We start from the raw sequence: 26,457 nt of genomic DNA, 5'->3' as shown, positions 1-26,457 counted from the left end.
TTTTTTTTTTTTTTTGCCTGATTTTATGAGTAACTCAATAGTTCTCAGGCCTGGCTGCACATTAGAGTCACCTGGGGAGTGTTAAACATTACCAATGCCTGGGACCCAGCCCAGAAATTCTGATTTCATTGGTCTGGAAAGGGGCCGGGGCATTGGTGATTTTAAAGTTTCTCCTGGCAGTATTCATGTAAAACCATTGTACAGAACTCATGGCAGCATTAACAATTTGATTCTCTGGGTCTTAGGGAATGGGTTCAAAATTGTGGACTGAACTGTCTTTAAAGTATGCCACTCTGACATCTTAGAAAGAGATAAACCGGGGGGGGGGGGGGGGGGGGGCGGAGCAAGATGGCCGAATAGGAACAGCTCCAGTCTCCAACTCCCAGCGCGAGCGACACAGAAGACTGGTGATTTCTGCATTTTCAACTGAGGTACTGGGTTCATCTCACTGGGGAGTGCCGGACGATCGGTGCTGGTCAGCTGCTGCAGCCCGACCAGCGAGAGCTGAAGCAGGGCGAGGCATTGCCTCACCTGGGAAGTGCAAGGGGGAAGGGAATCCCTTTTCCTAGCCAGGGGAACTGAGACACACAACACCTGGAAAATCGGGTAACTCCCACCCCAATACTGTGCTTTAAGCAAACAGGCACACCAGGAGATCATATCCCACACCTGGCCGGGAGGGTCCCACACCCACGGAGCCTCCCTCATTGCTAGCACAGCAGTCTGTGATCTACCGGCAAGGCAGCAGCGAGGCTGGGGGAGGGGCGCCCGCCATTGCTGAGGCTTAAGTAGGTAAACAAAGCTGCTGGGAAGCTTGAAGTGGAGCTCACAGCAGCTCAAGGAAACCTGCCTGTCTCTGTAGACTCCACCTCTGGGGACAGGGCAATAACAAACGCAGCCGAAACCTCTGCAGACGCAAACGACTCTGTCTGACAGCTTTGAAGAGAGCAGTGGATCTCCCAACACGGAGGTTGAGATCTGAGAAGGGACAGACTCCCTGCTCAAGTGGGTCCCTGACCCCTGAGTAGCCTAACTGGGAAACATCCCCCACTAGGGGCAGTCTGACACCCCACACCTCACAGGGTGGAGTACACCCCTGAGAGGAAGCTTCCAAAGCAAGAATCAGACAGGTACACTCGCTGTTCAGAAATATTCCATCTTCTGCAGCCTCTGCTGCTGATACCCAGGCAAACAGGGTCTGGAGTGGACCTCAAGCAATCTCCAACAGACCTACAGCTGAGGGTCCTGACTGTTAGAAGGAAAACTATCAAACAGGAAGGACACCTACACCAAAACCCCATCAGTACGTCACCATCATCAAAGACCAGAGGCAGATAAAACCACAAAGATGGGGAAAAAGCAGGGCAGAAAAGCTGGAAATTCAAAAAATAAGAGCGCATCTCCCCCGGCAAAGGAGCACAGCTCATCGCCAGCAACGAATCAAAGCTGGACGGAGAATGACTTTGACGAGATGAGAGAAGAAGGCTTCAGTCCATCAAATTTCTCAGAGCTAAAGGAGGAATTACGTACGCAGCGCAAAGAAACTAAAAATCTTGAAAAAAAAGTGGAAGAATTGATGGCTAGAGTAATTAATGCAGAGAAGGTCATAAACGAAATGAAAGAGATGAAAACCATGACACGAGAAATACATGACAAATGCACAAGCTTCAGTAACCGACTCGATCAACTGGAAGAAAGAGTATCTGCGATTGAGGATCAAATGAATGAAATGAAGTGAGAAGAGAAACCAAAAGAAAAAAGAAGAAAAAGAAATGAACAAAGCCTGCAAGAAGTATGGGATTATGTAAAAAGACCAAATCTATGTCTGATTGGGGTGCCTGAAAGTGAGGGGGAAAATGGAACCAAGTTGGAAAACACTTCAGGATATCATCCAGGAGAACTTCCCCAACCTAGTAGGGCAGGCCAACATTCAAATCCAGGAAATACAGAGAACGCCACAAAGATACTCCTCGAGAAGAGCAACTCCAAGACACATAATTGCCAGATTCACCAAAGTTGAAATGAAGGAAAAAATCTTAAGGGCAGCCAGAGAGAAAGGTCGGGTTACCCACAAAGGGAAGCCCATCAGACTAACAGCAGATCTCTCGGCAGAAACTCTCCAAGCCAGAAGAGAGTGGGGGCCAATATTCAACATTCTTAAAGAAAAGAATTTTAAACCCAGAATTTCATATCCAGCCAAACTAAGTTTCATAAGTGAAGGAGAAATAAAATCCTTTACAGATAAGCAAATGCTTAGAGATTTTGTCACCACTAGGCCTGCCTTACAAGAGACCCTGAAGGAAGCACTAAACATGGAAAGGAACAACCGGTACCAGCCATTGCAAAAACATGCCAAAATGTAAAGACCATCGAGGCTAGGAAGAAACTGCATCAACTAACAAGCAAAATAACCAGTTAATATCATAATGGCAGGATCAAGTTCACACATAACAATCTTAACCTTAAATGTAAATGGACTAAATGCTCCAATTAAAAGACACAGACTGGCAAACTGGATCAAGAGTCAAGACCCATCAGTCTGCTGTATTCAGGAGACCCATCTCACACACAGAGACATACATAGGCTCAAAATAAAGGGATGGAGGAAGATTTACCAAGCAAATGGAGAACAAAAAAAAGCGGGGGTTGCAATACTAGTCTCTGATAAAACAGACTTTAAACCATCAAAGATCAAAAGAGACAAAGAAGGCCATTACATAATGGTAAAGGGATCAATTCAACAGGAAGAGCTAACTATCCTAAACATATATGCACCCAATACAGGAGCACCCAGATTCATAAAGCAAGTCCTTAGAGACTTACAAAGAGACTTAGACTCCCATACAATAATAATGGGAGACTTCAACACTCCACTGTCAACATTAGACAGATCAACTAGACAGAAAGTTAACAAGGATATCCAGGAATTGAACTCATCTCTGCAGCAAGCAGACCTAATAGACATCTATAGAACTCTCCACCCCAAATCAACAGAATATACATTCTTCTCAGCACCACATCGTACTTACTCCAAAATCGACCACGTAATTGGAAGTAAAGCACTCCTCAGCAAATGTACAAGAATAGAAATTATAACAAACTGTCTCTCAGACCACAGTGCAATCAAACTAGAACTCAGGACTAAGAAACTCAATCAAAACCGCTCAACTACATGGAAACTGAACAACCTGCTCCTGAATGACTACTGGGTACATAACGAAATGAAGGCAGAAATAAAGATGTTCTTTGAAACCAATGAGAACAGAGATACAACATACCAGAATCTCTGGGACACATTTAAAGCAGTGTGTAGAGGGAAATTTATAGCACTAAATGCCCACAAGAGAAAGCAGGAAAGATCTAAAATTGACACTCTAACATCACAATTAAAAGAACTAGAGAAGCAAGAGCAAACACATTCGAAAGCTAGCAGAAGGCTAGAAATAACTAAGATCAGAGCAGAACTGAAGGAGATAGAGACACAAAAAACTCTCCAAAAAATCAATGAATCCAGGAGTTGGTTTTTTGAAAAGATCAACAAAATTGACAGACCACTAGCCAGACTAATAAAGAAGAAAAGAGAGAAGAATCAAATCGACACAATTAAAAATGATAAAGGGGATATCACCACCGACCCCACAGAAATACAAACTACCATCAGAGAATACTATAAACACCTCTACGCAAATAAACTGGAAAATCTAGAAGAAATGGGTAATTTCCTGGACACTTACACTCTTCCAAGACTAAACCAGGAAGAAGTTGAATCCCTGAATAGACCAATAGCAGGCTCTGAAATTGAGGCAATAATTAATAGCCTACCAACCAAAAAAAGTCCAGGACCAGATGGATTCACAGCTGAATTCTACCAGAGGTACAAGGAGGAGTTGGTACCATTCCTTCTGAAACTATTCCAATCAATAGAAAAAGAGGGAATCCTCCCTAACTCATTTTATGAGGCCAACATCATCCTGATACCAAAGCCTGGCAGAGACACAACAAAAAAAGAGAATTTTAGACCAATATCCCTGATGAACATCGATGCAAAAATCCTCAATAAAATACTGGCAAACCGGATTCAGCAACACATCAAAAAGCTTATCCACCATGATCAAGTGGGCTTCATCCCTGGGATGCAAGGCTGGTTCAACATTCGCAAATCAATAAACATAATCCAGCATATAAACAGAACCAAAGACAAGAACCACATGATTATCTCAATAGATGCAGAAAAGGCTTTTGACAAAATTCAACAGCCCTTCATGCTAAAAACGCTCAATAAATTCGGTATTGATGGAATGTACCTCAAAATAATAAGAGCTATTTATGACAAACCCACAGCCAATATCATACTGAATGGGCAAAAACTGGAAAAATTCCCTTTGAAAACTGGCACAAGACAGGGATGCCCTCTCTCACCACTCCTATTCAACATAGTGTTGGAAGTTCTGGCTAGGGCAATTAGGCAAGAGAAAGAAATCAAGGGTATTCAGTTAGGAAAAGAAGAAGTCAAACTGTCCCTGTTTGCAGATGACATGATTGTATATTTAGAAAACCCCATTGTCTCAGCCCAAAATCTCCTTAAGCTGATAAGCAACTTCAGCAAAGTCTCAGGATACAAAATTAATGTGCAAAAATCACAAGCATTCTTATACACCAGTAACAGACAAACAGAGAGCCAAATCAGGAATGAACTTCCATTCACAATTGCTTCAAAGAGAATAAAATACCTAGGAATCCAACTTACAAGGGATGTAAAGGACCTCTTCAAGGAGAACTACAAACCACTGCTCAGTGAAATAAAAGAGGACACAAACAAATGGAAGAACATACCATGCTCATGGATAGGAAGAATCAATATCGTGAAAATGGCCATACTGCCCAAGGTAATTTATAGATTCAATGCCATCCCCATCAAGCTACCAATGAGTTTCTTCACAGAATTGGAAAAAACTGCTTTAAAGTTCATATGGAACCAAAAAAGAGCCCGCATCTCCAAGACAATCCTAAGTCAAAAGAACAAAGCTGGAGGCATCACCCTACCTGACTTCAAACTATACTACAAGGCTACAGTAACCAAAACAGCATGGTACTGGTACCAAAACAGATATATAGACCAATGGAACAGAACAGAGTCCTCAGAAATAATACCACACATCTACAGCCATCTGATCTTTGACAAACCTGAGAGAAACAAGAAATGGGGAAAGGATTCCCTATTTAATAAATGGTGCTGGGAAAATTGGCTAGCCATAAGTAGAAAGCTGAAACTGGATCCTTTCCTTACTCCTTATACGAAAATTAATTCAAGATGGATTAGAGACTTAAATGTTAGACCTAATACCATAAAAATCCTAGAGGAAAACCTAGGTAGTACCATTCAGGACATAGGCATGGGCAAAGACTTCATGTCTAAAACACCAAAAGCAATAGCAGCAAAAGCCAAAATTGACAAATGGGATCTCATTAAATTAAAGAGCTTCTGCACAGCAAAAGAAACTACCATCAGAGTGAACAGGCAACCTACAGAATGGGAGAACATTTTTGCAATCTACTCATCTGACAAAGGGCTAATATCCAGAACCTACAAAGAACTCAAACAAATTTACAAGAAAAAAACAAACAACCCCATCAAAAAGTGGGCAAAGGATATGAACAGACATTTCTCAAAAGAAGACATTCATACAGCCAACAGACACATGAAAAAATGCTCATCATCACTGGCCATCAGAGAAATGCAAATCAAAACCACAATGAGATACCATCTCACACCAGTTAGAATGGCGATCATTAAAAATCAGGAAACAACAGGTGCTGGAGAGGATGTGGAGAAATAGGAACACTTTTACACTGTTGGTGGGATTGTAAACTAGTTCAACCATTATGGAAAACAGTATGGCGATTCTTCAAGGATCTGGAACTAGATGTACCATATGACCCAGCCATCCCATTACTGGGTATATACCCAAAGGATTATAAATTATGCTGCTATAAAGACACATGCACACGTATGTTTATTGCAGCACTATTCACAATAGCAAAGACTTGGAATCAACCCAAATGTCCATCAGTGACAGATTGGATTAAGAAAATGTGGCACATATACACCATGGAATACTATGCAGCCATCAAAAAGGATGAGTTTGCGTCCTTTGTAGGGACATGGATGCAGCTGGAAACCATCATTCTTAGCAAACTATCACAAGAACAGAAAACCAAACACCGCATGTTCTCACTCATAGGTGGGAACTGAACAATAAGATCACTTGGACTCAGGAAGGGGAACATCACACACAGGGGCCTATCATGGGGAGGGGGGAGGGGGGAGGGATTGCATTGGGAGTTATACCTGATGTAAACGATGAGTTGATGGGTGCAGCACACCAACATGGCACAAGTATACATATGTAACAAACCTGCACGTTATGCACATGTACCCTACAACTTAAAGTATAATAATAATAAATAAATTAAAAAAAAAAAAAAAGAAAAAAGAAAAGAAAGAGATAAACCACAGAGACTAGCTGTACGCACCCAGATGTTCCATCCACAGATGATCTTTTCTTCTTTTTCTACATGGTGTTGTATGTTTGTGCAATCAAACATAAGGGCTTTGTATGAATGACTTTAGCTATGTCTGCTTGGAAAAAGGAGGTTGCCCTTCACCTCCTATGTTGCCACTTTTCTTTTGAGTCCTCAGTCAGAGCTGGGTGTTTAAACACATATTCTGTTTTTGTTTTTGTTTTTGTTTTCATCTTTTATTTTGGATTCAGGGGGTGCACATGCAGGTTTGTTATATGGGTATACCGCGTGGTGCTGGGGTCTGAGTCATGTATGATCCTGTCACTCAGGTAGTGCAGAAACAGTAAACATGTATTCTTAAGCATACATGCATATCTCATGAGTCACAACTTCAAGAAGACAAATACAATCTGCGGGACTGGTGCTCTAATTAAAAACTCTAAAGACTCAAGAGGCCTGGACAAGTCTCCTACCCTCTTTGGTCTTCAAATACTTAATTTGTTCAATTAATGGATTTCCTTTTATAACCCTAAGGTATTTTCCAGTTACTATGATTCACTGGTTGTAATTCTCATAACTAATATAATAAAGAGCAAATTCTTTATATAGCATCCATTTAGAACTTCACTACTAGTACTAAACGATTCCTAAAATAAGAGTTTATATCTCTGTTAAAGTCATTAGTACATTCACATGAATAATATCTTGGTCTTTGACTAGTATATTTATTTACCGAGAAATGCAGTGGTTTAATCTATACTTTCCAGGGAACTGACTGCTGTCATCGAGGAATAGTCACATAAATAAATTATTGTTCTTCACACATAAGTACTCACAAAACCTTAGTTAACTGATTAGTTATTCAACTATGATATTGTGAAACTGTAACATGACATTAATCATTACCTGGTGAAATGATCATGGGCCTTTGTGTGATGCTGCGGCTTCCTGGGAAACTCACTAATGTATTCACATAAACCAGATGTGCCAGAAGAAAGCTCTTGCTGTGGAATTGATGGAGAGTTTGTTTAAAGAAAGGAAAACAACTCTAAATAGTAAAATAAATATTTTCTTCTGCCTTTGGGTGACCTTATGCTCAACCTCTTCCCTTATGAGAATGCTGTCTCCAAGCCTGTGGTTTTGTGGCATGTCAGTAATCTGAAAAGTCTATCTGAAGTCCAGCAATGGGCCACTGCCCAGCCTCACAAACCTGATTTCCTCTTCGTTCCTCCACCAACACTCACATACTTATTAGCTCCCTCAGTTCTTAAAATGGATTCTCTTCCTCTAATGCCAACTTACCACTCTATATCAGGTTTTTAACCCTGAAATATCTTTAGTAAGGTTGCTTTTCTTTGTTTCTAAGGCAAAGCCTGGCAGATTTACCCATCATCAAGAAGCTCTGATTTGTGATGGTGCTAAGGTTGGAAGAAATATGAATCAATGAAATAACTTACCTGAAGTAAGAGTCACTTTAAATTAAGTTTATCAGCCCAGTCACTTGTAGAGGTTTGAAGACAATAGTCATGATGTAATAGAGTATGCAAACTCAAGAGTTTAGATATACCTTAAGAATATAATGGAGTAACAAATTTCAGTTATGCAAGATGAAGATGTTCTAGACTTCTGTTGTACAACCCATACTTAGCGATCCTCCCTCCTCAGCCTCCCAAGTAGCTGGGACTACAGGCATGCATCACTGCACTGAGATAATTTTTTTAAACTCATTTGTAGAGACGAGCTCTCATTTTGCTGTCCAGGCTTGTTTAAGAGAGTTAGTGCATCATGTCATGGTTAACAATCCCAAGGAAACACCAGTAGGGCATCACTCTAACACTGCCATGGAGCTATCCGAAAGAAGCTAGAGGCTAAAAAGCCAAATGCAAGGTGACTCAAACAGAGGCCATACACACTAACCAAAACCTGAGAGCACCTGAGATAGGAAATATGTGTTCCAGGAAGGGGCCTATCTGGGACCATACTACCATGTGTTTTCATGCCCATTTCTGAAACTAGGCCTACTCTTCAAGACTATCTGAATCTCCTCAGGCTGCCATAACAAATACTATCGACTGGGTGGCTTAAACAACAGAAGTTTATTTCTCACAATTCTGGAAGCTGGGAAGTTCAAGCTTAGGGGGCCAGCATGCTCAGGTTCTGGTGGGGGCCTTCTTCCTGGCTTGCAGACAGCCCCCGCTTTGTTGTGTGCTCACATGAGCTTTCCTTGGTGCATGTATGTGAAGACAGGGCTCTGTCTGTCTTCTTCTTATAAGACCAACAATCCTATCAGATTAGGACTCCACTCTTATGATCTCATTTAACCTTAATTACCTCCTAAAAGTTTTCTTTAAATAGTCATATTGAGGGTTAGGACTTCAACATATAAATTTTCCAAGGACACTGTTCAGTCCATAGCAATGATATGGCAACCCATACAGACTATCCCTAAATGCAGAAATCAGTGTTATTCTTCAAAGCAACACATTTTTTTAAACATGTCTTCTAAATGCCTTATTTTTGACAACAGAATCCTTTGTCCAAAATAAATTTTACAAAGATCCTCGGTATATAATATAATACATAAATACACTGGACGGTAAGGTTGGGAAATGTGTTTGACCTGTGTAGGGATGTACAGTTGTATCTGCACTAAACTAGCTCTGCAAGAGGATACATAGGCGATTTCAAAGAGCTGTCATCCTAGGTAAATGGCCCAGATACATGCTCCATGAACCCCCTCAGGAAAACATCTTTGCTATCAAACAGGATAATCTGGAAGGACTTTGGATGCAAGAAGAGATCAGGGGATGTCTCATCCTGAGTCATCGCGCTATTTCTCAGGAGGATTTAAATAACTGGTCTTACAGTTAAAGCCCCTTATAAAAATGTACTCAGTTTAGCATTTAACTAATAAAACCAAGTACCTACAAAACTAGAAGCTTTATCCTATTAAGGAACCTTTCAGGACTTGGTGTTTGCATGAAACAGAAAGTAATCATTGCTATAGGAGAGTCCAAGTCTCTTCATGAAATCATTTTAAAAAAATGTATTCTATTGGGGTCAGGAGAACTCTTGTATCATGCGTATTTTGCTACCGATTGGTCTTGGTGAGGAAATGGCCCAGTTTTCTCATTAGCAAATTAAAGGGTAGTTTAGGCCAGTGAGTCTCAAGCTTTAACGTACAAAAGAAATCATTATGCAGTTTATTTATTATTAATAATATGCAGGTTTTTTAACCTGTAGCCCCCACAAAAATGTTGATTCACTTGTTCTGTGACAAGATTCAGGAACCTTAATTGTTTACTGGCACCCTATTGATTGTGATACAGGTAATCAATAGATTCCTCACTGCACACACACAAACACATACACACACAAAAAAATGAAATAGATGATCTTTAAACTCTTTCTGCCTTTCAGATACTATAATTCTGTTTTTAAGGTTCATACAAGCAAAGCAGGGTATTAGGCCTACATTCCTGACCTATCTGCCGAAGAATTATTAAAAACAAACATCTTTTGCTCACTCTAAGCACACTGGATGATGCCATTGTGATAAAGTCCAGGAGAGAGAGGGATGAAATCATGATGTCTAAGCTATATTCATTTTTGTGACCTTCATCCTATATAAGCTGCTTTCCACCTTAACTGTGTATGTTCAAAACAATGCCCCAAGGTGAGAGAAAATTGCTTGGAATGTTCCTTCCTCAACATCTGCTCTCTTTCTTCTGGCCCTGCTATCAACCCCGTCTCTGTGAAATCTCAGAACCTGAATTCCAGTATTCAGATTAAAGAAAAGGGGCTTCTCTGCTATCTCTTATCTCTGATTCCATTTCCAAGGCCATTCATATATTTCAGGCAGACAGGTTTTTGTTCTACAGACTATTTCTTTTTCTAGGATGTTCCCAGTCACTTAGAACATCATCCATATATCCAGGCCATCTTTCTGTGATCACCATTTGTTTTCAGTTGATATGAATGGAGCTTAAGACAGCTTCCTTGAAGGCAGGAATGCTGTGCGTGAATTGTGACTCTATGAAAAGTTACAGTGAACACAAAAGCTAATGCTTTGTAAGAACAGTACTCTGCAAGGGGCAATGGAGAGGACAGTATAAACATATGATGTCTGAATTAGCAAATGAAATGTAAGTTTATGTGATGACCCAATGGAAAGACCAAGTAACTGAATGTTTTCATGGAGTTTCTCAGCTTTGGAGAATCAGTGAAGGAGGAGGAATTAATGACCTCATTAGGACATTTTCAGTTGGCTTCTTCTACTCTATGAGACCAGCTCCAGGCTTACGATGAGTTTGCTTAGTATGATCATCCTAGGACAGAACCTTTGCTGCCTGATCTTACCCCAACTGTTCAAAGCAGCTTCATTAAGATTTTTTCCCTGAGAGAACTCAGATTGGAGCTGCATCAAATACCACTATCCTTTGACTTTGCCAGAGAAAGTTAATGAATATAGCTTGGAGCCAGACAAATTAATTTTTTACATTTTCTGTTTATTTTTAACTCTTGTGTCAAAAGTGTAGAGAGATTGGAGACAGAACAATCAGGTTTTTACAGCCAAAATCCAGGGGTAAGGTCATGTGGTCCTAGAAAGGAAGTGTGGGGAAAATAGTACAAACATTGGCAGGATGCTTCCCCCGTAGCCTTATCACATTGCTTTGTGACTGGTATTTAATAGCTATCCTTTCTCAGACTAGAAGCTCCCCTAAAGAAGAGACCAAGGCTTCAATAATCAAAATCTAGCAGAGTGCTTTAGCACATAATGGTAGTTTGTAGCATGTTTAACTTAAAAGAGTCCAGCTGAATGGACACTTCCCATTCAAGTATAAAAAAAGTGTAGGAGGAGTTGGGCAGATGTTAGTAAAAGGATACAAAACTTCAGCTTAGAGAAACAAGTTCAAGAGATCAGTTGCATGATGTGATTACTATAATTAATAACAATGTATTGTACTTTTGTATACTACATATTAAATTTTTATTTGTACATTAAAATAAATAAGTAAATCAATCCATGTAAAATATATTTTGGAAGCTTAGAAATTTTTTAAAAAGGGAAAGGAAAGGATATTTTTAGTTTGTTTAGTTTCCCCCTCTTTTTGGTCTTTAGTTAATCCTTGACATGTAAAATAACTGACAGGTGAAAATTTCATGGCTTAAGACTAAAGCAAACCTACCAGGCTTTGGGCTTTTATGACAAATTTTCCTTTCTATCAGAATGTAAATGTTATGACTGAAAGTCTAAAACATAGCATGGTACACAAAATTCAAAATTATACAAATCTTTGGAATTCTTAGTGAAAATAATGACGAAAAGGAAAGGAAAATGGAAGAATGCCAAAAATTGCTAATAATTATAAACCAATCGGAAAAACTACAAAGTATATTTAAGGCTGCAATCTGGTTCAGACTTTCTCTTCTTTGACACCAGTTCTTGAGCTGAGTGAAGAAGTAATGTAATTGGATGCATACAATTCATTGTATGATATTTAAGCCACTTAATTAGAGCAAACACATAGTTTTATAAAAAAAACTGGGAATGCTTTTGTGAGTGAAAAGGGGCACTAAACCAGGCCTATTTCAAACAACCCAAGATATGTGGTTGCTGTGCTCTTCATCCACTTAAGGGGCTTCTTTTTATTCTATGTCATTTGTTCAAAATGCTCAGTATTTGCTAAAAGGGAGATCTTAATTCAACTCCCACAGTGTGCCAGGTGGAGGTGAACATAAGTGTCCTTCAAATACCCAGTTGCAGCTGAGCTGCAAGGACATGGTCCAAAACAGTGTATTCCAAAACGTGGGATACACCACTGTGATGGTTAACACTGAGTGGCTTGAAGGATACAAAGTATTGATCCTGGGTGTGTCTGTGTGGGTGTTGCCAAAAGATACTAACATTTGAGTCATGCTAGGGAAGGCAGACCCACCCTTAATCTGGGTAGGCACAATCTAACCAGCTGCCAGTGCAGCTAGAATATAAGCAGTCAAAAAAAAAAAAAAATGTGAAAAAGAGAGACTAACTTAACTTCCTAGCCTACATCTTTCTCCCATGCTGGTTCCTTCCTGCCCTTGAACATCAGACTCCAAGTTCTTCAGTTTTGGGACTCAGACTAGCTGTCCTTGCTACTGAGTTTTAAGACAGCCTATTGTGAGAACTTGTGATCGTGTAAGTTAATACTTAATAAACTCTCCTTTATATATGAGCAGTTCTTAAAATAAGATTGGAAAACAGATTTTCTTCTTGTACCCCATGATGTTAAGTTTTCTACATAGATGTCTGTATGGTTCATGTAGTGTTATAACAGAATACCTGAAATGAGATGTTTATTATTTTTTTTTTTTTAAAAAAAGCAGGGAGGTGGGGGTTGGCCCATGATTCTGGTGGCTGGAGAGTTCGAGACTGGGCATTTGCCTCTGGTGAGGGCTTAAGGCTGCCCTCATGGCAGAAAGCAAAACGGGGAGCTTACAAGCACAAAGAGAGGGAAACCCAAGGAACATCTTGGCTTTATAACAACCCACTCTCTCAGAAACAAATCCATTTTTGAGAGAACTAGTCCAGTCTTACAAAAGTGATGATACGGTTTGGCTGTGCCCCCACCCAAATCTCATCTTGAATTGTAACTTCCACAGTTCCCACGTAGTGTGGGAGGAACCTGGTGGGAGGTGATTGAATTATGGGTGCAGGTCTTTCCTGCACTGTTCTTGTGATAGTGAATTCGTTTCATGAGAGCTGATGGTTTTAAAAATGGGAGTTTCCCTGCACAAGCTCTCTCTTTGCCTGCTGCCATCCATGTAAGACATGACGTGCTCCTCCTTGCCTTTCACCTTCCACCATGATTGTGAGGCCTCCCTAGCCATGTGGAACTGTAAGTCCAATAAACCACTTTCTTTTGTAAATTGCCCAGTCTCAGGTATGTCTTTATCAGCAGCATGAAAATGGGCTAATACAGTATATTGGTACCAGTAGAGTGGGGTGCTGCTGAGAAGATACCTGGAAATATGGAAGTGACTTTGGAATGGGTAACAGGCAGAAGTGGAACAGTTTGGAGGGCTCAGAAGAAGACAGGAAAATGTGGGAAAGTTTGGAACTCCCTAGAGACTTATTGAATGGCTTTGACAAAATGCTGATAATGATATGGACAATGAAGTCCAGGCTGAGGTGGTCTCAGAGGAAGATGAGGAATTTGTTGGAAACTAGAGCAAAGGTGATTCTTGTTATGTTTTAGCAAAGAGATTGGTGACATTTTGTCCCTTCCCTAGAAATTTGTGGAACTTTCAACTTGAGAGAGATGATTTAGGGTATCTGGCAGAAGAAATTTCTAAGCAGCAAAGCATTCAAGGGGTGACTTGGGTGCTGTTAAAGGCATTCAGATTTATAAGGCAAGCAGAGCATAAAAGTTCAGAAAAGTTGCAGCCTGACAACACTATAGAAAAGAAAATCCCATTTTCTGAGGACAAATTCAAGCTGGCTGCAGAAATGTACATAATTAATGAGGAGTCAAATAATCCCCAGGACAATGGGGACAATGTCTCCAGGGCATGTCAAAAGTCTTTACAACAGCCTCCTGGAAGCCTAGGAGGAAAAAGCAGTTTTGTGGGTTGGGCCCAGGGTCCTATGCTGTATGCAGCCTAGGGACTTGGTGCCCTGCGTCCCAGCTGCTCCATATGTGCCTGAAAGGGGCCAAGATAGAGTTCGGGCCATGACTTCAGAGGGTGTAAGCCTCAAGCCTTAGCAGCTTCCACATGGTGTTGAGCCTGCGAGTGAACAGAAATCAAGAATTGAGGCTTGAGAACCTCCCCCTAGATTTCAGAAGATGTATGGAAACACTTGGATGCCCATGCAGATGTTTGCTGCCAGGGTGGGACCCTCATGGAGAACCTCTGCTAGGGCAGTGCAGAAGGGAAATTTGGGGTCAGAGCCCCTACACAGAATCCCTACTGAGGCACTGCCTAGTGGAGCTGTGAGAGGAGGGCTACCATCCTCCAGACCCCAGAATGGTAGATCCACTGACAACTTGAACTGTTCACCTGGAAAAGCCACAGACACTCAATGCCAGCCCATAAAGGTGGCTGGGAGGGAGGGTGTACCCTGCAAAGCCATAGGGGCAGAGCTTCCCAAGACTATGGGAATCCACCTTGCGCATCAGCGTGACCTGGATGTAAGACATAGAGTGAAAGGAGATTATTGTGGAGCTTTAAGATTTGACTGCCCCACTGGATGCTGGACTTGCATGGGGCCTGTAGTCCTTTGTTTTGGCAAATTTCTTCCATTTGGAATGGCTGTATTTACCTGATACCTGTACCCCCCATTATATCTAGGAAGTAATTAACTTGTTTTTGATTTTACAGGCTCACAGGCAGAAGGGACTTGCCTTGTCTCAGATTAGATGTTGAACTGTGAACTTTTGAGTTAATGCTGAAATGAGTTAGGACTTTGGGGGATTGTTGGGAATGCATGATTGGTTTTGAAAAGTAAGGACATGAGATTTGAGAGGGGCCAGCGGTGGAATGATATGACTTAGCTGTGTCCCCACCAAAATTTCATCTTGAATTGTAACTCCCACAATTTCCACATGTTGTGCGAGGAACCCAGTGGGAGGTGATTGAATTTTGGGGACGGTTCTTTCTTGCACTGTTCTCATGATAGTGAATGAGTCTCACAAGATCTAATGGTTTCAAAAATGGGAGTTTCCCTGCACAAACTCTCTCTTTGCCTGCCACCATCCATGTAAGATGTGACATGCTCCTCCTTGTCTTTCACCTTCCATCATGATTGTGAGGCTTCCTCAGCCATGTGGAACTGTAAGTCCAATAAACCTCTTTATTTTGTAAATTACCCAGTCTCAGGCATGTCTCTATCAGCAGCGTGAAAACGGACTAATACAAGCAATTACCAGAAGAACAGCACCAAGCTATTCATGAGGGATCCACCCACTAGCCAAACACCTCTCACTAGGCCCCACCTCCCAATACTGCAACTCTGGGGATCAAATTTCAACATTAGATTTTGTGGGAATAAACAAACAGTATCCAAACCATAGTAACATCTTATGTTGCTTTATGCACAAGAAGAGAAGTTTATCTAATGTTTCTTGGATATAAGATGTGAATGAGGATCCATACCAGCTGACTTAAAAGGTATAAAGGGGAAAGAATAGGATTGGCACAGTGCTGGTCTTTCTCATTTCTTAGTAACAGAAGAAAATCATTAGAAAGGTCATTTTCTGAGGATGTCACCTTTAAAACCTTTATACTACCATCTTTTTATTCTTACTCTTCAAATCAAGGCACAAGAACAATTTGTATCCCTTAACCAAGATTATTTTCCCATATTTTCTAGCATTTTATTAGACCTTTCCAAACTCTTGCCTCATAGCCAATTGTACTTAGGACCATGGTTCCCTAGGTAGACATAGCCCAGCATATGAAAATAGGCTCAGAATATCTAGAGTGCTGGAGACCATGGCTTCTCAGATTCTATAAACACACTAATAATACCACAGTTTAGCTGACTGAGTTATAAGCATAGAATCAGACTGAGCAGAAATGAAAGTGAGTTTTGTTTACTTTACTGGCAATATGTCTCTTGTGGGAGAAGATAGGCTGATAATATTAATACATTATTGAAATTAATAAGTACAAGACAAGCTAACATTTATAGCTCATTTGGCCTTTATTTGTTCTTTGATGAGCTATGGTGCCTTATTTTTATTTGTTTATGCTTTTCTCATTTTTGTTCAGTAATATTCATCTCTGAGATTGAACTCTTGTGAAAAAAAGCCTTTGATATAAGGTTATAGTTTCTGTTAAATGTAAGCTGACTCACAGGGATAGGTTTTGAGAAGTCAGTCTTGCTTAAAAAGAAATGTTTAAAAAACTGGTGTGTGTGTGTGTGTGTGTGTGTGTGTGTGTGTGTGTCTGCATGTGTTACTATTTAGTAAAGTATCAAAGAGAAATGTAGTGGCCTTGGAAATGGAGAGATGATAGACCTTGTTTGAGATGAAGGAAGTGGAATCCTATTGGAAGCCATGTATTTAATAAATGGTACAGCCTATCTAAACTCAGCACAAATATGATCACAAAATTGGTCACATTTTTGTTACTTACTTGACCCTCTTCCCTAACATGGACTATTAGTACTAAGCCCAGTTTCTGCCTTTGGTACAAAGTCTCAAATCTTCTACTTAACCCTATTGTTCAAGAACTCTAGGAATTGACTTTATCCCCAGTAGGCTAGTCCTGCTTCCAATCTCTAAGTTAAGAGTCTGAATGGACCACTAGTACCATATTTTCACAATGCCATACACTGTCACAGCTGAAGATGGGTCTTGCAAATTCTAACACTCTTTGCAGCCATGGTCTTGCTAGCTAGAGCTTTACTAGCACTAGAGTGAAAGCTAATAATAGGGCTTTAAAATTTCAGCTCTCTTATGCTGTTTTCCACAAGGCTGACACCAGTCCAGATCTGCTGAATTCTAAAAAAATTCTGCCATTGGCTCCATGCTGGGCCATAATAATCACTAAACCCCTTGAACCTTGGTCACTATACTAGATGCCTCCTCTTCTCAGGTTGGTTTCATTCCATGGATTTTGTTACTTTTCCCTTCCAACGCACCTTCCAAAGTTCATGTCCATCTGTCCTAGTCAATTTAGGCTGCCAAAACAAAATGTCATCAACTGGGTGGCTTAAACAACAGAAATGTATTTTCTCACAGTTTTGTAGCCTAGAAATCTGAGATTAGAATGCCAGTATGGTCAAGATCTGGTGAGGACTCTCTTCCTGCTTGTAGATTGCTGTCTTCTCACTGTGTTCTCACATTCAGAGAGAGTGTGCAAGCTCTCAGGTGTCTATTCTTATGAGGGCACGCTTTTCATCATGAGGTCTACTCTCGTGGTTTCATTTAAACCTACATATCTCCCAATGCCCCATCTCTGACTGGGGTTAGGGCTTCCACATATAAATGGGGTGGGGGTGGCTGTGGGGAAAAATTCAGTCCATAGCACCATCCTAGTTTACAATGGCGAATCTTTCAGACTTCAAAAATGTAGGATTGTAACCAATATTTTGTCAAGGGAATCCATAAAAAGCCAAGGTAGATAACCCATCTGAATTCAATGCCACTTAGTCTTTTTCAAGTCTAATAATCTGAAATGGAAGACCTTTCTGCATCTTTTATGCATGGCAAAGCCAGCGATATCTGACTACACTGATTGCTTCCAACCTGGGGGACAATGAGTACAGGAGAGCTTTATTTCAACTTCTAGGCATTCTTTTTCCTTTTTGAAAGAATTTGTACAACAGAGAATTTTGAGAAGCTGGATAAAATGCCCAAAAAGCCAAAGTGGGTGTCTTAGAAATATCATGAGTACATTCTCTATGAATATACTATGCTTCCTGTCAGAAAACAAACCCACTATTATCTCAACCCCAGTGTTGTTTGTCCTTCAGAGGATACCTTGCTTATTTGTCCTTTAGAATATACAATGGCTTATTCTAATTTTCTTTTATCTGTTTACCCCAAAGACAAACAAATACCAATGGAATCTGAGAGTTTAATTGTCAAGATGCATCCACATTTATCAAATAAATTATTGAGTTTGAAAACAAACAAGTTTGACAAGTCCTCATTTAGTAACCGCATCTGGCATGGTATGAAATGTCTTGCAGGCTTTCGTGGTAATGAAGCTTTGAAGAAAAGTAGTGTTCACATAGAAAGTCTAACCAAAAGGAAACTTGGATTAAGGTCAAACCATCCTTGCCCTAGTGGCTTGAGGCTGTTCCTCTTTGTTTTTCTTGAGCTCTCTAGAGAGGGTCTGACCATATTCTTCCGCCCCTAACTACCACATGTAGAATCACAGCATTGGCAGGGGACTTGGTGGTCAGCTAATCTAAACCTTTATTTGAGTCACAAATTCCTCCACTGTTGTAATGATTGACAGAGATGGTCTAGAGTACAAATGAATGTCTGCATACTCTAAGTCTAAATAGTTCAAAGTTAAAAACGAAGTTAAAGTGGTAAAGAAATGTTTTTTTCTTCCAACCTTGATTTTAAAAAATTCCTTGATAACCTCTTGGAAAACAAAATTGGAGTTTAGAATTCTCAGACCCCTTGGTATTCTACTCTAGTGGAACTATATACTACAGTGGAAACACTATAGTGATGCAAGGAAAGCTAGTCCTGGCTCAGTCTGAAAGTCCTCTCTTTTCAATCTCTTTTGTGATCTATTTCACACTATATTTATTGTGTCTCATATGTGTTGTGTCTCACAATAGCCTACAACTATAAGTTCAATCCACATTACTTAACAACCAGTGGCCCCATGGCCACCTCTCAGATCTAAATATATGTACCTTTGAGAGAACAGATCTTCACAGGCCCTGAACAGGGAAGCTGGGCATGGAATTTCCAGACCTGGATTCTCCAGTTTGTGGTCAAGAAGGAGAAGGAAGAAGAGGAGTAAAGCAAAGAAGATAGGGCCAGAGGGGCATGACCAGAATGAGGCTTTCTAAACTGTGAGACCTAGGGCACAGATCCCTTTTCCAAAGTATAAGGACAGTACTATAGTTTATCAACACCAGGAGTTGTCAGGATATTAACACACTTCAGAATTAAAATAGCAGCATATCACTAGAACAAATTCCAGAGTCAAGCAAGATTTTGCCTTCAGACTTCAGCAGCCAAAATGTGCTAATTGGGAGAGGGCAATTCCAGAACCAGGGTTTAGTTCCAAGAGCCCCTGAAGTTCTCCTCTCCTGGAGACTACAGGAAAAGTCGTCTTTTAGGTGTTACTTCAGTTCCATGTCAGGGTCCCTAGTGATTCTGAGTATCCAGTGTAAGTCTGAGCTGAATTGGTCCTGCTTTCAGCAATTCTCCCAAGATGAAACTCAAAGAAATATATGACCTACCGCCATGATAGATTTTGAATGTCTTTTCTGGTCAGACCAGGCTCATTGTTCTTCTAAGACCCCAGACACTGTGCCAGGGAACCTAAATCCATGCTGTGGAGAATATAGGATGGGTCTGTATTAGTCAAGGTTCCCCAGGGAAACACAGCCAATGAATGAGAGACAGAACTGGGAGAGACAGACAGAGATTTATTTTAAGAAATTGGCTCACATGATTTTGGAGACTAGCAAATTCAAAATCTGCAGGGTAGTCTCAGCATGCTGGAGACCAGTGAAGATTTGATGCTGTAGCGCGAGGCCAAAGGTAGTATACTGATAAAATTTTTTTCTTTCTGAGGGGAAATTCGTCTTTTTTCTCTTAAGGCCTCCAACTGATTGGATGAGGCCCATCCACAATATGGAGGTAAAATGCTTTATTTAAAGGCTGCTCATTTAAATATTAATCTTTAAAAAATACCTTCACAGCAACATCTAGACTAGCGTTTGACCAAATATCTGGGTACCATGAAGTAGCCAAATTGACACACAAAATTAACCATCACCAGCTCCATGACAGCTAATTTGTTCTGGAACACAACAGCAGGTAATGCTACTAAAAATAAGACGTTGTTTGCCAAGTGCTATTACATTTTGTAAAGTTCTATTCGGACATGTTCCTCTTACTACCTACCTAGGAAAATATCAGTAACCTAGGGAAGGCCCAGCAGGCTGTCTAATGGTCAGAAACTTCAGGCTTTATTTTCATTCCAGGCTGCTGGCAGGCAAAAATGTTTAGCATTGAAAAGATATATAACCTCTGTGGGGTAGCAGCTTTACTAGGCATGACCACATTTCTACAGGAAGAGTTTGAATTTCGGTTTTCAGGAAACCCTATATTTGCAAATTGGGGTGATACATCAAGCCCCATAAATAAAAGCAGGCCAGGTTATATATAATTATACTCATTACCTTTCCAGTCCACTTTTTGATGCCAGAACCTGAGGTAGTAAATTTAGGTATTAGTTTCTCACATGGTGCTCTCCTCGATTTCCTTCATACTTTGCATCAGAAAAAAAATATTTCTTTTTCTCTGTATGTGTCTCTATCTATCTTTGTGTGTATATATATATATACACACACAAAATGGTACACTGAAAACAACTTGTTCTGCCAATATTCAAACAACTGTTTTCCTTGTGAAAAATGAAAGGCAGGTATAGCAGAGATACCTCTTAGACTTCTCTGAATTCCAAAAATGTCAAGGAAACTGAGGAACTTTCAGTGAACATATAAAGTAGTCTCAACTGTCAGAACTGAAAATCTCCTTCAGCAATCTTCAGACCACCACACATTTCTAGAATTTGCTTGCCCCATCTTAAAGGATGGGAATATTCTCTATTACAGTGAAAATTCAATGTCTAAAATCAAAATCAGAGTATAGAACCTTTCCTATGAGCTCTGGTAAACATTGGCAAGTAGCAGAAGAGAAAGCCTGATGTCAAAGGAAATTAAGCTGACAATGTGAGCTCTTCTCTTATTCCAATCTTACCTCCTTGGCCCAAATTCCCTCCTTGGGACCAATACCAAAAGCCACCAGAACTTTTCTTTCCTTTATTTACTGATCACATACTATTTAATTAATACAGCACTATAAATCACGAAAGTCCCTGCCGTGGAAGAACTCTCTGTTTAGCCCTCGGGAAAAAAAATGCACATAATTATAACATGTCTGATTAAGTAACAGATTTATGCGGCAATAGCATGGGGACAAAGGAAGGGTATTGAGGCACTAGGCAACGTGCTTTTCTGGAAGGAGCTTCAGAGATGATGTCTGCATCACATGGTCAAAGGAGCAGCAGCAGTGCCACTAGCAGCATATAGTACCACCAAGGTGATGCTGGAGTACTCAACCAGGGCAGCTTCCAAGTGGCTGCAAGCCAGGAGGCCTAGGGGACCAGGAAGAAGTGGGAGTTGGGAAATACCTTGATCATCTCTTCCATTTTGAGCCAAAGTTCTTGACTTAATGGAGCTGTAATTTCAACAGTTCCCCCTAATGAGAGCTGGGATATGGAATAGGTGTTCAACAATTTACATATACCCCAAGCTAACATGCCTCTGTTATTTTCAGAGGCTTCCAGATAATACCCCATTTCAATGAATTCAACTTAGAAGTTTCAAACAAAGTTGCACCATATCATAGTGCTTGCAGAAAGGTATTATCACTGAATTGTGGATTCATATTTGTAGATGACAAGCTTTTAAGGAAAACAATGCCCCTAATCACTGATCTCAAGAGTCCCCTTAGAATAGTCGGTGGGTCTATGGAGTGGAGTCTGCATGAAGTTCCTCTCACTAGCCCTTAGGTTTCTACACTGACCAAATAGTTTACTAGACTTTCACAAACCTAGCAAAGTCTTATCTGTTCCCATCTACATATAGATAAATTCACAGCAAACTTAAATTACAGACAATTGTACAATCACGATCAGTATGTGTTAACATTTTTTTGATCTTTCAAATCACTTGGTCATTATGTAATGAAGAAATGTATGCTGGGTTCACATACCACTGAGAGATACAAAGAACATGTGTCTGGTTTTCCCTGTGACTGGCCTCACGTTCCTGACCAGCCTCCTTGCCTGCATAGCACTGCAGTATGTGTTTATGTGTGAGGAGATGGTAGAGGGGCTACAGACTTAGTTTAATTCACTAGTCGTATCTGTCTCTTTAGGTAACTTAGTTTCATCTTGGATTACTCACAAAAACGCTGTCTTTCAGAGCCTCATTTCCCCTGCTCACAGTGAGCAAGAAGTTCTGACAAAAAGTGTGCTTAAGAGCAGGGCAGTCAGTCACAGGATTATTGCTCTATTTCTTCTCTGTCTGCAGATAACTTGAAACCATCCTCTCTCCTTGCTTTGAAAAGCAATAAAATCCTTAGCCGTACCCTCTGATCTTCCAACCCACTTGCTTGTCAGTTCTTTTCTCTCTGTCTTCTCCCTATAAATAGGTTTTTTTTATCTGCCTCATTTGGTAGCTTCGACTGCCAAATCTTACTCCATATGAATGTTCACAGTGGTTTTCATCCTTACTGTATAGGCTTACTCCTCCCAGGAACTCTGGAGTGACTGTTACTGGTGGCCTAAAGCATCCATTGTCCTTTCTTCCTTTCCAACAGAATGGAAGATATCCACCCCTTTCTGGCCAGGTATCTACTCCTTTCTGACTCAGCCCACATCCTCAATAGCCTGACAGGCCGAGGAGCTATCTCATAACTTTTCCCACTGTTGGTTCCGGAGTGAACATGTGACCCAAATCAACTAAAGGTCTCTAGGGAAAACGTTTCCTTATGCTTGAGGGACCTTTCAGGAAGCAAGTCTTTCCTGCATCATAAGTGGAAGTAAAAGCATGCAACCCTGATTGCAGCTGGCAGTTGTGAGAAACTGTCCTTAGAATGAAGCCTGTGTTCAGCAGAACCTAGAGATGAAAAGCATCTGGGTCCATGAACCTGAAGCCCAGCGAATCTATGATGTATAGTTACACGAGCCGATGGTTTTCGACATGCCTTAAGCTAATTTGACAGACTTGTGGCTGAAAGTATTCCAACAGACACAAACTTTGTTAGACATTTTGAAGTATGTACTATGTGGAAAGGTAACTGATAATTATCTTTTTTACTTGTAGGTGCATGAATAATTCACTCTGCCTGAGTGTTCTTGAAAAATGTGGAAAAATTGTTCCTTATATATCCACCTGTACACCCTTTACCTTTCTATACTATCTCTTAATGGCCTCGTCTGCTCATGCAAATAACTTAAAATTTAATCTCTACATTTAAAGGATGACTATTTCATGGTAAACTCCTGAGAAGTTTTTGTAGCTTTTAGCATTCTCACTATTTATAGGTAAGAAGAAAAAAACACTGAGAAGAGAAAGATTTGCTCAAACCTACAAATTTCCATAATCTAGGTAATTGTCACAAGTGCAAATCACTGTAGGACAACTGAACAAACATAAAAAAGGCTGTGGCCTTGACAAGCTGGATCCAGATTCTTAACTTTGCCAGTACAATTCTACTTTGGTGATATATGGAGATTATTACACTATCAAAAAGAGAGGTCCTTGGGGAGACTGTAAGCTATTAGTTTCAAAATATTCTCATCTTCTTGAAGACAGATGCAGTAGGAAAATCATATTGACCATACTTGCAGTAGAGTAAAAAAAAAAATAGCCATTCTATATTGAAAGAACATACAAACCATACTTCCTCTTTTTTTGTGACAGAATCTCCCTCTGTCACCCAGGCTGGGGTGCAGTAGCACCATCTCAGCTCATGGGAGCCTCTGCCTGATGGATTCAAAAGATTCTCGTGCCTCAGCCTCCTGAGTAGCTGGGATTACAGGCGTGCACCACCATGCCTGGCTAATTTTTGTATTTTTAGTAGAGACAAGATTCTGCCATGTTGGCCAGGCTCGTCTCAAATGCCTGGATTCAAGTGATCTGCCCACCTTGGCCTCCCAAAGTGCTGGGATTACCGGTGTGAGCCACCCCACCATGCCTGGCCCACACTTCCTCTTTTAAATAATCCTTTAAGTGCTGCATCTTTATGAAGGTTTTTTCGTTTGAATCTTCTTAATTTTTGGCTCACAAATCTTTATAAGAGAGCTAGAAAAGAAAAGTAAGATTGAAATAAAATCAGTTGGTTGTTCTGTGGTTATTTTAAGAAGTTTAAGAAAGAGTTTTCTATAATTAAATTTGGATTATTTTTATTTTTGTCATTTTTCCTTATTACATGTATTACTAATAATATTATTATTAGGCCGGGCATGGTGGCTCATGCCTGTAATGGCAGCACTTTGAGAGGCTGAGGCTGGAGGATCACCTGAGGTCAGGAGTTCAAGACCCACCTGGTGAACATGGTGAAACCAAGTCTCTACTAAAAATAAAAATAAAAACAAATTAGCTGGGCATGGTGGCAGGTGTTTGTAGTCTCAACTACTAGGGAGGCTGAGGCAGGAGAATTGCTTGAACCCAAGAGGCGGAGGTTGCAGTGAGCCGAGAGCATACAACTGCACTCCAGCCTGGGCAACACAGCAAGACTCTGTCTCAAGAAAAGAAAGTTTTTAATTCAAATATAATTTTAAATAAGACCTTGAAAATACACCAGTCAAGTAAAATTCCTTCAATAGGGTATTTGCTGGGGGATTTCCAATTATTCAAGGGATAAAGCTGGCACATTGGTGAGAAGACCACCCACATACTCTTTACATCTAGAAAGTGTAGTTTTCTTAGGTACGTGGGCAATCCTAAACACTTGTGCCAGATTTCCTTTCCTTGCCAAAGCACTGAAGAATCTTGGCAGCTGAACAAAGAATTGAACCCTACATTTTCTATCAGATAAGTAGAGTTCTGGCTAGAAGAAAGCATGATAACAGTAAAACAAAGAGGAAATCCTTAATATCCAACAGTAATGCCACAGTTTTGCTCCATGGCCAGGGTAGGAATGCAGGATCTTTGGCAATTCTGCCAGGGGAGGTGTAGTCATGTGGTGGTGGAATGGGAGTGGGGGTAGGGAGCAGTTTGATCAGCTGAACCAAAGCCGTCTGAGAGAAGGTTCTATGACTCTCTTCCTCTGGGAGCAGCCTGCCTCTAGGAGGCTGCTCATTATTTAGTATGAGCAGTAAGAGAGAAATTATCGCCTCTGGTGATGATGATGATGGAAATGACATGATGATTTAGAAAAAGAAAACAATGATGGCCGACATTTGTTGAGTTCTTGCTATGAACTGCAGTTAAACGCAAATGCTTTTTGTGCATTAGCTCATTTCACAATGTCCAAGAGAAAAAAGGAAAGGAAAAGCAAACAAACAAAAAAAACAGACGTGCTACTAAATCACATTCTTATAATATCTCACCTAGAACAACCTGCAAACTAGTCTCTTTAGGCTTGTCCTGTTCAAATTGATCCTCCAACCTATCGAAGTGACTTATTTAAGACAGAAATCTGACCACATCCTTCCTCTAACCTTTTAACCAGCTGTCTGTTGCCTACCAGGCAAAATCCAGGGCCCTTAGTATGGCTTTTAAGGAGAGCCTTTCAGAACGGAGCCCCTACTGCCTCTGCAGCCTAAGCTTTTATCACACCTGACTACCTTCTGGCCAAACCCCACTCTGTTATGACTCGATTAAGGAAAGACCAAAAACTGAGCAACTTCGTTCAGACTGTGTTTCTTCCTGGGAAGCTTCATGCTCACCCACTTGTTCAACTGCATTATAAATATGCTACACTGTGAGCTTCTGTGGGTAGAGTCTCAGGGTTTACCAGAGTGCTTGGCACAGTCTAAGTGCTCAGTACGTATTTCCAAATGAACGGCTAAATGAATAAATGAATGAATACATCTCATATAACTAGATGCAAAGTACATAGATATATACAGCCGATGGAGCTGAGTACCTTTTATAAGGCTTGAGGATGGGGGCAAAAAATAGCACTCATTTCTCAACCAAGTTTGAAAACCATGAAAAGATAGACGTGGAAGTCTGGCAGAAGGAGATAAAAAAGTCAACTTCAGTACTATAAAGCTGAGAAAGGAGAGTATGGCTTAGGTGCAGTGCAACAGAGGACTTCCTAAAGCTGCATTCCAAAATTAGGTAGAGTAACCACCATTCACAGTGCACCTCCCCACAGGGGGCTGCCAGACCACAAAGGAGCTCAGCCGCTGTAGCTCCTGAGGTCAGCTAGCTCCCAACTACACAGAACCAGTGGAGTTCCCAAATGCTCCCATGGGAGAGTTGCCTCTTCTCTTCTGGGGCAGAGTGAGCCAACTGGGAGAGAAAGGTCAAGAGAGTTATAGCAACTGAAGTCCAACTGCTTTATAAACACAGGGGCAGCTGAAGTTGCCCTGCCCCAGCCCCAATATCCTCCTGTGCACTGATTGATTTAGATGCTGGTAATGCTTCCCACCAGTAACAGGGAAACCGGATCACAGTTACTCCCAGTCTCTCTGTCAATGGATCATCTTTTGATTTCCCCTCTCTAA

The 26,457-nt window shown here is 40.6% G+C and overlaps 1 protein-coding gene and 1 long non-coding RNA gene across 18 annotated transcripts in view; one reads left to right on the top strand and one right to left on the bottom strand.

The window, feature by feature from the left end:
* Nucleotides 1–26,457, top strand: part of PHLDB2 (pleckstrin homology like domain family B member 2) — a 239,895-nt gene that overhangs the window by 69,260 nt on the left and 144,178 nt on the right. The window lies entirely within an intron of this gene.
* The window catches only part of LOC114676432 (uncharacterized), a 69,953-nt gene that overhangs the window by 12,842 nt on the left and 30,654 nt on the right, over nt 1–26,457 (bottom strand). The window contains exon 2 of the long non-coding RNA XR_003727479.2: nt 7,429–7,526. This is a non-coding gene — a long non-coding RNA (uncharacterized LOC114676432). The remainder of the gene's footprint in view (nt 1–7,428; nt 7,527–26,457) is intronic.

Source organism: Macaca mulatta, chromosome 2, assembly GCF_049350105.2.
Source record: "Macaca mulatta isolate MMU2019108-1 chromosome 2, T2T-MMU8v2.0, whole genome shotgun sequence".
Lineage (NCBI taxonomy): Eukaryota > Metazoa > Chordata > Mammalia > Primates > Cercopithecidae > Macaca > Macaca mulatta.
Note: the sequence above shows the minus strand (reverse complement) of the source record. Positions and strands in the feature narration are given on the sequence as shown.